Consider the following 15,693-nt stretch of genomic DNA (forward strand, 5'->3'; position numbering starts at 1 on the left):
CCTGCCAATCAGCTTATACTCGTGTCTCATAGGGATGCACCTGAGGCCCATTAAACTTCACTTCACAGAACACCAAGTGCCCATGTGTCTTCGTCCTGCTTTCTTTTACCAATAAGCTGTAAGAAAATGGGAAATTAAAGATGGTTCTTAATGAAAACCTTTCACTATCTCATTAGGCCTCCTTTGCCTAGATACATCTCTTGCCTGAAAAGGGGAAAATAGGGAGAGTGTAGCAGGAGCTGTTAAGCAGACATATAAAATGTGATGTTGGAATCTAGCTACCATGGTCAGCAACTTAGGTATGACTGCTGGACTCTCAGTGCAAATGGCCACTACAGTATAGTATTAATAATAAGTCAAGAATAAGGTTGAAATCTATGTTAGGTGCTTCCTTGATTTGTTTCCTCAGAAGTTAGAAAATAAATATATCTATGAGTGGAAGTGCTGGGTCATAAGGCAGGTATATGTTGAACTAAAGAAACTGAGACAATTTATTATACATTCCCTTCAGCATGTATGAGAGTTGCTGTTCTTTCACATCCTTACCAACATATGGAATTTTCAATCTCTTTAATTTTAGCTATTCTGGTGAGTGTTTAATGGGATCTCATTGTGGTTTTAATTACATTCCCCTGATGAGTAATCATTTCACATGAAGGGCCTATTAGAGTATTTCTCCCATAACTCATCAATTTAATTCCAAAGTGTATGTCTATGAGAAATAAGTGCGTATGTCCACCAAAAGGCTTATAAGCAGCTTTATTTATAATCACCAAAAACTGGAAACATTCCAAATATCCATCAATGGGAGAATAGATACATAAATTGAAGTATATATTTATAAAATGGAATATACACAAGAAAAAAACCTACTAAAATATACATCATGCATGAATCTCACAGATACTATGTTGAAGGATAAAAAAGCCAGACACAGATGAGTTTGTACTACATGATTCTATTTATATGAAGTTCACCAACATAACTGATCTCAAAAGTAATTGGAATAATAGTTATCTCTGGTGGTAGGGAAGTGTAATCAGGGTAAGCTTCATGGTTGTCCCACACTTAGAAAGGCCCTGTGCTTAGTTTAAAGCTTTGTTTTCAGAGAAATCAGGCAAGAGAAAAAATAAAGGGCATACAAATTGGAAAAGAGAAAGTCAAATTATCCCTGTTTACTAATGGTATAATCTTAAACCTAGAAAACCCTAAAGACTCCTCCAAAAGACTCCTAGATTTGATAAATGAATTCACTGAAGTCTCAGGTTACAAAATCAATGTACACAAATCAGTACTGTTTCTATACACTAATAACAACCAAGTGCAAGTCTGATCAAGAACTCAATCCAAGCTACAATACTTGCGTAAAAAATAGATAAATAAATAAATAATACCTTAGAACATAACCTCTTTAATCCAGGAGGTGAAAGACCTCTGCAAAGAAGATTACAAAACACTGAGGAAAGAAATCATGAGTAATACAAACAAATGGAAAAGCATTCCATGGTCATGAATTGGAAGAATCAATATTGCTAAAAAAAAGTCCATACTGCCCAAAGTAATCTAAAGATTGAATGCAATTCCAATCAAAATACCAACATCATTTTTTTCAGAGAATTAAAAAAAAAATCATAAAATTTATGTGGAACCAAAAAAGAGCAAAAACAACCAAAGCAATCATAAGCAAAAAGAACAAATCTGGACTCATTACATTACCCAACTTCAAATTATATTATAAGGCAATAGCAATCAAAACAGCATGGTGCTAGCAAAAACGTAGACCCATGGACCATTGGAACAGAATATAGAACTCCAAAATAATTAAAAACTGATGTTTGACAAGCAGACAAAAACATACACTGGAGAAAAGACACCCTATTCAATAAAAGATTGAATAGCCTCATGCAGAAAATTGGATAGCCTAATGCAGAACTGGATCCCTATCTCTCCCCATATACAAAAATTAACTCAAGATGGATTAAGACTTAAATGTAACACCTGAAACTATAAAAATGTTAGAAGAAAATCTAGCAAAAAGTATCCTCAACATTGGCCTAAGTGAAGAATTTATGACTAAGACCCAAAAACCAAATACAACAAAAACAAAAATAAATAAATGGGACTTAATGAAACTAAAAGGCTTCTGCACAGCAAAAGACATAACAGAGTAAGAAGACAACCTACAGAATGGGAGAAAATATTTGCAAGCTATACATCTGACAAACACCTAATACCCAGAATCTATAAGGAACTCAAACAAATCAGCCAGAAAAAAAATAATAACCCCATTAAAATGTGGCCAAAATACATGAACAAACATTTTTCAAAAGAATACATACAAACGACCAAGAAACATGAAAAAATGTTCAACATCACTAATAATTAGGGAAATGCAAATTAAACCCCCGGTGAGATACCACCTTACCCCTGTCAGAATGGTCATTATTAAAAAAAAACAAAACAAAGAAAACACAATAGATGCTGGTGTGGATGCAGAGAGAAAGGAATGCTTATGTACTATTGTTGGGAATGTAAATTATTACAACCTCTGTGAAAAACAATATAGCTATTTCACAAAGAACTAAAAGTAGATCTACCATTCCATCTAGCAATCTCACTACTGGAGGTCTTCCCAAAGGAATAGAAGTCATTTTATAAAAAAGACACTTGCACTTGCATGTTTATTGCATCAGAATTTACAATTGCAACTATATGGAACAGACCTAAGTAGTGCCGACTGACCAATGAGTGGATAAAGAAAATGTGGTGTGTGTATACACAAACACAGACGGACAGACACACACACACACCCATAGAATACTCCTCAGCCATCAAAAAGAATGAAATAATGTTTTTCGTTGCAACTTGAAAGGAATTGGAGACCATTTTTCTAAGTGAAGTAACCCAGGAATGAAAAAACAAATACTACATGTTCTCACTTATAAGTGGGAGCTAAACAATGGGTATGCACGATCATACAGAATGACTTAATGGACACTGGAAACTCAGAAGGAAGAGGTTGGGATGGGGGTGCTGGATGAAAAATTACCTATTCGGTATAATGTACACCATTCAGGTGACAGGTATATTAAAGCCTAGATTTCTCCACTATGCAATTCAGTCATGTAACAAAAAACACCTGTACCTCTTAAATTTATTTAAATAAAAATTAAATAAATAAATAAAGCTCTGCTTTCAATGTCTTGAAATTCTTAATACTTTTTGAACAAGGGGCCCCACATTTTCACTTTGGACTGTGTGTTGCAAATTATGAAGCTAGTCCTGGGTATGACTGACTAGAAAACAGGCACAAAGAAAGCTTCTAGGTATTGGAAATATTCTCTATCTTAATCAAGGTGGTATGTATGTGTAATCCATTGGACTATATGCACAAGATTTGTGCACTTTACTGTATGTAAGTGATAACAATAAAGTTTAACAAAAATGTGAAAGAATAAATAGAATACATAGCAATGTGAAGAGCCAGTCTTATCAGAATTGCCGGAGGCTCTCCTGCATAGCCTAGGGGAGGATTCTAACCATAAGTGACTCCAGGTATAAGGAAAAACAGGGGAATGATAAATATTAACATATACTGCGGATCTATACTATGTGTCGGGCACTGCAGAAATCACTTTACATGTGCTAAATAATTGAATCTTCACAGCAATCTTGTAAGATAGATATTAGCCTCCATCTACAGATAAGGAAAACAAGGTCCAGAGGGGTTGACCAACTTGTTTAATACTAGACAGCATGACTGGTCAAATGAAATTTCAAACCTGGATCCACATGCTTCACAGACACATCCTATCTAAACTATTATGTATGTCATCTGAACTTGTAAAAATCTCCTGGCCATGTATTTGGGGAGACGAGAAAGTTGAACATGTTCCAAAAATTTCGATACCACATAACGATTTAAAGGCTAGATGGGATGTGGAGAAATCCTTTTCTCGCCCTTGGCAGGCATGCTGTGCCCTCCCAGGGCGTGAGATTTGATTTTACCCAGTGAACATAACTGCAGGTATTAGTCCTGGAAATACAATTACCCATCTCAAGTATTTGACTCAAGGACTTGGTTCAGCCTCTGATTCTACAGCTTGCCGATGGGCCATAAGAAATAAGCATTGTTATGTGACCTTCAAAACATGACAGATGAGTAGCAAAATAAATGATTCATTTAATGGGTTTAGATATACAGGACTTTCCCCTGCTTCAGCACTGAGGTCTTATTTATGGCTTGGTCTTAACTGAGTTTCTTTGCATGGCTTTGAAAAGCCATTATGGTCAAAACCTTTCACAGGATTTATTATTAGAATGCTTTGAAAATTTCTATGTAGAAAACAAAGGCAAGGAATCTATTATATCTGTTGCATGAATGCATAAAAAACACTTAAAGCACAGACTTCTGAAAGTTTGACACTGAGAAAATAGCAAAAATAGAAAATAATCTGTACTTAATCTGGTTTAAAAATATATGCTTATGTAAGGTCTCATGTGCCCTTTACATAATTTTTATTCAGTGGATTACTTAACACATGTTAACTGAGCATCTTTATATACATGACAGCATGCTAGAGATTTTAAAGAATAGGAGACAGATAAGACATACATTCGATCTTCTGTAAACTAAGAGTAGAATGGATAATATTTTATAACATGATTCCTACATGTCCACAGTACAAAATTCAATAGGATAATCAAAGAATTGCAGTGGCATCAAGAGAAGGAATGGTGGAAGGAGCAAGTTCATACTCCTTTATCTTCCTCAGGAAGAAAGAGCAATTGCCAGAAATGTCATGGAATTGTCAAAATAATATAAAATTATCTATGTAGTCAGCTGTGGTTCCTATGGTTTTCTGTTTTCCTACAGACAGTCTTAGAGACTATACATCTTCACCATGTTAACTAGTAACCTCGACTATTGAGGGATGCCATGCTTGCTGAAGTTGGAATGAGGTGGGAATCCTGTCACTGGAAGTGGTGTAAATATAGATAAGGAAAGTGTAGCTGGAGGAATCAAGTGATTACTGCCTAATTTGCAAATCTAGGATCAAACCTAGCTAGACTAGACCTAAGATCTGTGTGCTTCCCATATAACCATACTAAATTGTCCACTTGTCTTAATGCCTCCTTTTTCTCCTCCCTCCTTCTACCATCTCCAAGCCACATGGCCTGTCATGCACGCCAACATGTCCACTACAATTCAAAGGTAGAATCTTTGAACATTAAAGGAGAAAGGTCCTTAGATATGAACCAGCAAACCCTCTGCTCCCCAGGCTTCTTTAATGTAGATGATGACAGTGAGGTCTAGAAAAGCGATATCTGTCACAAACATATTTCCATATGGTAACTGATAGGAGGCCAACTTCTCCCTCTTCCTACTTCATTTTCTCTGCTGCATAAAACGTCATCCCAGATATTCACTTGTATACATAGTAAACTGTTTATCAGCAAAGTGTTAGACATCTGGAAAATTCCCCACCTTACATTTTTCAAAAATGCTCAAAACTACACATGAAAAACATGTGCTTATTTTTCATAATTCACCATCATTAAAACCCAGATTTTAAAACTCTTAACTCAGTGTTGTTTCACTTTACCATGGCTGTTTCTCTATTCTTCAGTACCAAGAGTATTCTTGATTAGACTTACTGACTTTAGAAGAAGTCTCTTCAATTTTAGTATAATCTGCATTCAATATCTATTAGCTATCTACCACACACAGCAGTGGTGTGTAAGTCAAGATGTATATAACATTTACTAAACATGCTCTGAGTCCTGGCTGTGTACTTGGTATACTGTGTATGTGTGTATAGATATATATGTGTATTTTACACATCTATATAAATATATACACACATAGATGCACACTTGTATAATATTTAATTAAGAAATAAAATGTCTCACTATATGCCCATATCATATGATATGATCCCTTTATTGAAAATGGCTACATGAATTTAATATGTAAAAAATCTTAACTGAAATAGCTGACATAAAATATTTAGGACAATGCAAACTCTTAGGCAAATTCGCCTAAATAAATAATATTTTATACATTCCCCAAAGTTTTACTTAGACTACAATTACTAAATTTAATTTTTTCACCCTGCTTTTATTTATTATTCAAGACCAAAAGACAATGACATTAAATTTGGTTTTCCCTGTAAGCAGTGTTAAAAAAAGAAAAAAAAAGGCAGAAAGGAAAGCGGGAAGTTGTTCCAGACCTGAAAACTGAAAACTGGCAGGAAAGAAGGCTGAAACTCCAGCACAGAAGAGACCAAAGGGAGTGGTCTGGCAGGTTAGAGAGCCCTGAGGAAATTCTTCCAGCATTTCAGGGAAATGAATTAAGAAAATAGTATTCCAGAAAAAACATAATCAGCTACAAACAAACCCAAACCATCCAAAGGTATGTAAAGCACAGGGCTATTTTGGCATCATTTCACTCAGTCTTTGAAATAATAGCAGTTGACTGTTTTACGCTTAAGGTATCTAGACACACTCCTGGCTATAAATGCAAGCTTGATGAATATCCTTCTCCCTGTTTCTTCCTGAATGGTGTTTGCTACATTAAAAAGATCATGTTCTTTTACCACGATGATCAAACAGTCTGTGGTATTCTATTCTATTTTTATTAATTACCATTTAATCCTAGCCCAGCACAAAACCACCAGAGAGCCCTTCATACAAACGCAGGATTATGCCGGATGATGGTTGTGAGCACTATCAAATTTACTTCTCACAGAAGTTCTGCGAGTTTGTTCATATCAGTATCTCAATTTTATACATGAATAAATAGAATGCAAAGTGCAAGCAACTTAATGAGTTGCACAACTGACTAATATCAAATGAGGCCATACACCAATGTCATTTCCATGCAGGGCCTTTACCAGCTGCACTTCCTAAAGAAAACATCCAAAAGAGCAGCTTACAAATGCAGATTTCAATTACACATGCACAATAAAGAAAACCGTCATGCAAGACAATTTCTAGCACTTTGACAGAGGTTCTGTGTTTCACCTCTGCTTTGAGCTTTAAGGAAGAGAGAATCCCTCAATCCCTTCTCAGCCATTGGATCGTTGGCCTTGCCCTTAAACCTGGCAATTGTACCTGCTCTTCAAAGCACTCGGTTCAACCTTTGGGGGATTAGAAAAGAAAAGCTGACCAAAAATAATCTCTACTTCTCTAGCTGTATTAAGGAACCCAATTTAAGTGGATTGAGGTGTCACAATTCATCATAACAATTCACCTCCGAAAAGGCCTTAAATGTCAATTTATCTTTGCTGTGAGAGTACCTTGGAGCAAAAATTGAGAGAACATATCCCAGTGCAATAACCTCCCTTAGCCAAGAGCTCCTCTGAACCACTGTTAATGTCTCCTCATTTCACAGGCACTAAAGAGCAAAATTAATTCTGCAGTTGGTGAACATGCATCTCTCCCTGCTGAAGGACTCAGCCTGGATTCATTTGCGAGGGCCGCCTTAAGAAGGTACTGCAGACGGGGTGGCTGAAACAGAAATTTATTTTCTCGCAATGTGGAAGCTGGAAATCTAGGATCACTGTGTCGTGAGGTTGATTTGCTGTGAAGCCTCTCTCCTCGGCTTATCGGTGGCAGTCTTCTACCACCTTCTCTCTGTGCCTTCACGGTGGCACCCTTTAGTCTGTGGGTGCCTCTGTCCCAGACTCCTTTCCTTATAAGGACACCAGTCATAATGAAGTAAAATGACCACATGTTACCCTAATTGTCTCTTTAAAGACCCTATCTCCAAATATAGTCACATTCTGAGGTACTGGGATTTAGGGTTTCAACATATGAATTTGGGGGTCCCAATTCACCCCATAACACCACCCAATTGAAATAATTCTCATGTGCTATTTTTCTACTTCAGTGCCTCTGCAAGCTCCAGTTCTTGTTTTACAGCCTATTCTCGTCCTTCAGCTGTCCATCTCCCCAGTCCTCAATCACCACCCCTGCCTCAGAATCTAGTGATGAAATTTGGGGCAGTGCTGCACTACCAGGCTATGGGGCTTAGTTCAGGGATTAGCAGATGCCTCAAGCAATGAAATGAAATGCAATATAATTTTTCCTCATAGGGCGAAGACTTACGCTCTTATCTCTCAAAGAGTAATCTACAAGGATATAACCCAGGGTCCAGCGGAAGCCACTTTACAGCCAGGAAGGGTAAGTCTGAGAATAAAGTTGGAGAACAGAGCAGACCCAAAAGAATGAGAGCATAGGATGTTGGTGATATTTTTTGAGGCTCTGGATCAGCTATGTCTAAAGTCAAAATTATATCCAATCTTTCCCATCACATAAATGAACAACATCCCTTTTGCTTTAACTCTTTGGAGTCAGGCTAATTGTAATTCTCAACAGAAAGAATCCTAACTAGGAAAACAGTCTTATATGGAGAAAAAGGACAAGTTTAGCCCAGAAATAGGCTGCAAGAATAAATTAGGAAAGTTTCCTTGTGCTTTCATCTATGCAGGCAGAGCTGTTATGTTAAGTTCATATAATAAAAGTCAAAATTACTTACTAATTCAATAATTATCTACAAAATGCTTACTATGAGTAAGGTCTTGTGCTACAGCATGCATTCTCAACAGGCCAAAGTGAACAAAAATTTGTTCTTCTGGAGATGGAAAAATCTTACTTTTTATGTATAATCACAGATATGCATATGATGCCTAAACAGATGTAGAGCATATTGGTGGTATTAAAATTTAGTGGGGTGGAGGAAGGGGACAGTTAGAGGAAAATACTATTCAAAAAGGCTTTTCAGGAGACAATAATGCAAAAAAAAGGTTAAGAAATACTGTGCTAGAGGAAGTTCAGAGAGATGCAGATATAAGCAAGTGTGTGTGCCATAGGCACTGCAATAGAGAAATATACAAGGTACAGTAAAAACCAAAAAAGAAGGCATTATCAGTCCTACAGGGACAGCAGATTGAATGAAGAGTCAAAATAGTTACATGGAAAATTATACTTTGCCTTATACTGAAAAGTAGGTGATCAAGGAGAGAAAGCACATCCTGGTCGAAAGGGCTGATGTAAACAGAAGCATAGGAACATCAGAGACCCTGGCTCAGGATGTCTGGAGTTTAGGCTATGAAAGGAAAGCAGGCATCAAGGAAGGCAGGACATCAGGAAGGAATATTGTACTAACAATGGATTAAACATATAAGTTTTTTTCTTCTCTCTTGAAATGAATTCAGGAGATGGGAAACCAGCTTCAATTCACTAGCTCAAAGATGTCAGCATTGGCATCTCTGAAATTCCCTTTGCCTTCTCTATTCTTGTCATTTCATCCTCACTAAGTATCTAGGGCAGCTCCAGACATCCACGTTTAAGACAGGAAAATGGAAGAATTATATTTATTTTATACATCTCTCAGCTTTTATTGGAAAAGTGAAAGCTTTCCCCCAAAAATATCTCCCTCCCTACTCATTCGACCCATTGAATTAATATGGGTCACTCAGCCATCCCCAGTCAAGGCAGACTGGGAAAATGGAGAATAGGATTGTCATAACTGATTTAGACTGAATATTCTGACACCCAGAGACAGGCACGCTGCTGCTGCAAATTTAATCTCAGTGCTGTTGGAAAGAAATATGTGGGAATTGATAACAGTGTCTGCCTCAGCCAAATACATATATGTGTGTGTGTATATATGTATCTATCTCTATATATATAGTTTTAAGATAAGGAAGAAATGATCAAAGATCTAATTATTATTTAGCTCTCTGTAGCTAAGACTAGGCATAGAATAAAATTCCAATGTACTTGAGAAATTATTATTATAAAGGTGATAAAATTATTGGTGATTTTTATATTCCTCCTTATATTTCCAGATTTTCCATAGTGAATATGTATTAGTTACATAATCAAGAAAAAACATAATATTTTAAAAAATATTAGTTCTCAATAAACTGATTGCCTGGGGAACAGAAGTAAACCATTTTAAGAGCTAAGCTGGTGGATAAATGAAGTACAGCATATTTATGTAATTGTACCAAAGCACATAGAAAATCTGGAAAATAATCAGTGAGGCACAAGAGTAGAGAAACATTAAGTGGTTTTCTGAAGCCAGTTCATACCAGTTCCTGAGGGCTGATGCTAAAGCTTGTGGAATTTTGTAAGTCAAAATTGTTGTCAAGCACAGCTTTTATTAAAAATTAAATTATATGCAGACTTATAGTTCAATAAGTAAAGGCCACAAATAACTCAAAATCATCACTCCCTAATTATTTTACTGTGTTTTACTATCATCTATGTTCTTGAGCTTATGTCTATTGTATTAGATGGTGAAAATACTAGATAACAGTGTGCTATGAGCATCTCTTCCTAACTCTATGTTCATTAATATCAAGTTGGTAACCTGAAATAAGACATGGCAGGAGCATTCACACCATGGAAGTTGACAAATGCTACAAATCAGGGCTTGACTTATTTCGTTAGTTTTCTAGACTTAAGAAAGTAATGGAAAATGTTGGTAAAAGCTAAAATTAATTTGTGTCCTGTCTACAACCAATTTATTGCAAAAGTACAAAAATTTGAGAAAGTTTTATTTCATAAATATCATTGCAGTAATCGCCATCTAACTCTTAAAACCTCTTTTCTTCCCTTTCCTTTAAAAAAAGCAAGGTATCTTCATTCTTAAAAAACGAAACCTATCACTACCGTACAATCCTGCAATTGTACTCTCGGGCATTTATTCTGGAAAAATGAAAATGTATGTTACTCATAAACCTGTACATGAATATGTTATATCATCTTTATTTGTAATATCCCAAATTTGAAAACAACTCATGCGTCATTCAACAGGTGAATGGTTAAACCAACTGATATACCCGTACCATGGAATATTATTCAGCAATAAAAATGAGGAAACTATTGCTATGGAACAGCTGGATAAATCTCCAGAGAATTATGCAGGGTTAAAAAAAAAAAAAGAAAAAAACAACTAATCCCAAAGGTTATACACCATATAATTCCATTTATATAGCATTCTAGAAATAAGAACATTATGGAAATACAAACAAATTAGTGGTTTCCAGGGTTAAGGAGGAGGCGGGGACCAGGGAAAGTGGGCATGTGGGTGTGGCTTCGAAAGGACAACTATCCGTGTGTGATAGAGTGTGGGAGAGAAGTCTTCTGGATCTTTATTGCATCACTACCATTGTTCTGACTATGATGCTAGACTATAGATTTTCAAGATGTTTTCATGGGCAGAAACTGGATAAAAGGTAAATGAGATCTCTCAATATTATTTCTCACTACTGCATGAGAACCTGCAACTATCTCAAAATAAAAAGTTTAACTAAAAGTTAGAGGAAAAATCCCAATAGTTTATCTATTGCACAATAATAAATTCCAAGTTGAAATGAATTTTTTTTTAATTCCTTTTTTCCCTCTGGCTGCCCTTCTCACTGTTTTCTTCCCTCTTCTCAATGTTCATATTCCTGTTTGATTATATCATTTGTTCTCATATATCTGACTATCACTTCTATGATAAAATTTCCTAAACATATGATCTCCCTTCCCTTGAAACTCTGAACTCTGCTACTGACTGGTCAAGAACCTTTGATTATCATATATCCATTACAAAATAAGCATATCTAAAACTTGATGTAAAAGTAGTTCAGTGGAGAAAGGCTAGTATTTTCAACAAATTCTGTTTAAACAATTGAATTACCATATGCAAAAAATAATAGAAAAGAAGGAAGGAAGGAGGGAGGGAAGGAGAGAGAAAAGAAGGAAAAAACAAATTTGATCTGTAACTTTTATTTTATTTTTTTTGTGTGTGTGTCAAAGAAATCTTTAATGATCATCTATTAGAAAATGTTGAACATTTTTAGTCTCTCCCACCTATAATCCTATATAACCTAGAGGATCTAGCCTATAGTTAAAACCAACCTTCTAAAAGATATACCTTCCCTGCCTATTTTCATTATTAGTGAAATACCAAATAACCTGAAATCTGCTCAAAATATGTCTTCTAAATATGAAGTGGTGTCAATCAGACAGAATTGAAGTTGAAAAGAATGAGTGGCTTTGAACAGGACTGTTGTTTCTAAATTTTTAAAGCTAATCAGGCTCAAATAGTAGTAATGTTACACAGCAAGGAGTCAGAAGACTGTGGACACTATGAATGGCTTTTACAAAGGCTTTCAGCCTCAACTTGAAAAGGAGCTATGCATTAGATTATTGGGGCATAGACAAAGTTGTGAGCATGATCTGTAACTTTTAAGTAAAAATTAACTCAAATGGATCATGGACCTAAACATGGTACCTAAACCTGGAAAGCTTCTTGAAGACAATGTAAGCAAATATCCTCGTGACATTGGGTTAAGCAAAGATTTCCAGGGTATAACACTAAAAGCATGGTCCAAAAACAAAAATGATAAATTGATCTTCATCAAAATTAAAAACTCCTATTATAAAAAACACATTGATAACAGACTAGAAAGATAAGCCATAGACTGGGAGAGTCTTTGTAAAGCATAAATATGATAAAGAACTTGTATCCATAATATATAAAGAACATTCAAAACTTAATAATAATATAACAAACAACCCAGCAAAAGAAACTGGGTAAAATATTTGAACAGACACTTACTTCAAAGAAGATATATGAATGCCAAAAAAGCTCAAGAAAAGATGCTCAACATCATTAATCAATAGGGAAATAAAAATTCAAACCATCATGAGAAAGATATGATTATAAACCTACCCCTCAGAAAGACATAAACTTGAAAACATGACCAAGTTTGGGCAAGGATGTAGAGAAATTTGAACTTTTTTATAAATTCCTATGGAAATACAAGATGGTACAACTACTTTGAAAAACAGTTTGGCAGTTTCTTTAAAAATTACATACACACCTACATTGAATCTACCTATTCCACTCCTAAGTATTTGCCAAGAGAAAAGAAAGAGCGTATCTGCACAAAAACTTGTGCATGAATTTTCTGAGCAACATTGATAGATCCCCATACAGAATGAAAGAAGTCATCCAAGAAGAGTTTATGCCATATGTTTCCATTTACATAAAATTCAAAAAATGCAAACTAATATAAAGTGATAGGAAGTACAACAAAGGTTGCCTGGGAACATCAGCGTGGAAGAGGTGAAATCTGGGGAGAGGAGAAAAGGAGAGATTACCAAGGGTTTCCAGGAAACTATTAAGGATGATAGGTATATTGTCTGTTTTGATTGTGCTGAAGATTTCACAGGTCAAAACATTACACTATACTCTTTAAATGTGCAGTTTCTCATACATCAAACTTAATTTAAACGAAGAAGAACCTAAAAATGACTACAAAATGTGAGGTAGGTGGGGGAATTGAACAACATTGGATATTGATAAGAAAACGGACAATGTTTTTTTCAGTATCACAGGAATAAAAGAGAATGTCCTGAATACAAACATGAGAAAGATTGTGGTTTTGTGGTGACTAGCTAATAGAGTTTCCTTCTTATGTTTTATGTTTGCTCTGTAAGGTATAATGTGAGACACTCTATTAAGAGGGTATGTAGAAAATATAGGGAGACATTTGAGATAGGCATTATGGAAAATGGAAACAATGGCGGTGGTGTTTCTCCAGGGTAATCTTCCCTGATTTCCATGCTTATGACAAATCCTGTTATAACCAGTGTTCAAATCATCTTCTACCATCCCTTCATAATATGTGTCCCTGTCATTGCTTTACAGATGTCTGTGTACTTGTTTTACCTCTTTCTCACCCATTTGACAAGATGGCAATCTCAATAAAAGGGAAGACTATTTTGCTGACTTCTGGGTTCCCAATAGCATTCCAGTAGAATCCAGTCGGACAGCAGGACCTCAGAAAACAACTGTTGAATGAATGTTGAAGAAAACCTAAAGGGATGGCCCAGCAACACTGAAGTGCAGAAGAGATAGAAGGCCATGGTTGCCCAGTGGTACCTATTTGAATGATTTATTAATATTTTTTTCCAGCAGTGCTTGGTCAGCCAGAGGTGGATGGTCACTGAGAAGACAGGCAGCTGGACTGGAGTAATTATGGATTCCCAGATGACCGTGCAGTGGAAAAATATTGGGCAAAGACTTGAGATAGATTACAAATGTATTTCCACAAAGAGATCAAATTGAATCAAAACTGAACTTTAACAACTATAATTTCATAAATAGCTGAAAAGACTCAACAAAACCAAGCCATTGAAAATCAGTTGCTTACGAATGAACTGATTGGATATTGAATAACTGATCCCTCCCTTCAAGGCAGTTGTGTTATGAAAAAATTAAAATAGAGTCTCTATTCTCAAATATCTAGTTTTATTTTAAGTACTTCATTTTTTTGTAACTGTATTATTACAAAAGGAATAATACATTTTTAATAAAAAATAAAACTTGGCTTATTGGCAGAAACAACCATGAAGAGACCACATGGGGAAGGCATCTATTTGGGGTAACTCATGGTAATTTTCTTCTACTCTGTATTTTCTCACCCCTTAAATTTGACCTTGAAGTTCCTCCCATACAAAAATGTGATTGTATTTCTTTGTTCCTTAAATCTGGGTTAGGCTTGTGGCTTGCTTTGGCCAATCAGATGTGATGAAATTGAAGGTGTCCCAGTTCTGGGACTAGACTTCAAGAGGCCTTGCAAGTTTCACTTCCTAGCACCTCTGCCTAAGCTAGCTTGCTGAGAGATGACTAACCTGTGGAGTGCAGGAAATTTAACCCAGTCGTACCATCCTAGACCAGTCATTTCTTCTGGTCTCTTGTCTCTTTAGAGGGATGAGAATAGGAGAAATTATGTAGCCCCAGGGAATAAGGGCTGCAAGGATGAAGAGATAGGGATATGGGAAGCAAGAGGGAGGGTGCTAACAACAATAACTGAATTTCTTCCCTATTAAAATATGGGAGAAAAATCTCACCTAACTCAGAAAAATACTATTATAAAGATATGCTTTTGTCATACTTTTCTCAAGGAATTCATTTGGTGTTTTGACATTATGACACTTTCAGAAGATGTCTGACTAAAGATTTGTAAATGTGTTTTTAAATACTGGGTATAATTTTACTACATATGTTTATACCATATTTTGCTTTGACCATATGTTAAAGACACCTGTTATTTTTATGTATTCGGAATTCATCCTATTTTCTGGTAATAGATCCTCTACTTCCAGTGGGAAATTTAACATTAGACTGGAGATGAACCCCAGAGAAGTGATCACTAACCCAAGATTGACTAATTAGAATATTATATAACTTAATTGGTTCAGGAGTAGACATATGATCCAACCTATATAAAACAAGTCCTCCACAGGAGTTGTCTGCAGTATTTACTGAGACTGTCATTTTCCACTGAGTTACAATTCCTTGTAAGGTGTGACTCTGAGACATCTGGAGCTATTCTGTTCATTATTTGTGAGAAACCTTTTATGTGATATGGAAGGAGAGACAGTGCCCTGATAGTATCATTTAAGTCCCTGGATCCAGTCCTGGATAAAGCTTATGTACCAGTTGAGTTTCTAGATATGTGAGCCAATAAATACCCTTTAATGCCTAATGCAATTTAAACTGTGTTTCCATCTCTTATAGCAAATATATCATGGCTTCAGGATATTAGTGACCACCTCATCCATCCTGCATGCATTAACCTTCCTGATAAAGAAGTGCCTGTAACTTCCCTAAGGTTA

Source organism: Lemur catta, chromosome 7, assembly GCF_020740605.2.
Source record: "Lemur catta isolate mLemCat1 chromosome 7, mLemCat1.pri, whole genome shotgun sequence".
NCBI classification, from domain to species: domain Eukaryota; kingdom Metazoa; phylum Chordata; class Mammalia; order Primates; family Lemuridae; genus Lemur; species Lemur catta.